This window comes from Lupinus angustifolius, unplaced genomic scaffold (genome assembly GCF_001865875.1).
Source record: "Lupinus angustifolius cultivar Tanjil unplaced genomic scaffold, LupAngTanjil_v1.0 Scaffold_405, whole genome shotgun sequence".
NCBI lineage: Eukaryota > Viridiplantae > Streptophyta > Magnoliopsida > Fabales > Fabaceae > Lupinus > Lupinus angustifolius.
The window spans coordinates 270849-271063 of NW_017727814.1; positions in this window are offsets into that span (position 1 = coordinate 270849).

The following is a 215-nucleotide window of genomic DNA, read 5'->3' on the forward strand; positions in this document are numbered from 1 at the left end:
TCCCTTAATGTCCTCTCATGTGGGATTGGAGGTGGTTCAGCCATATTTTCAGAGTAAACAGCAGAATGCTCAGAAACAGCAGAATGCACAGAAACAGCAGAGTCAGTATCACTATCAGGTAGATTAACACTAAGATGAAAAGACTCACTCTCTAAATTTAACTTCCTAACTTGTCTAACCAAACTATGAAATGTTCTATCAATTTCAGGATTTAT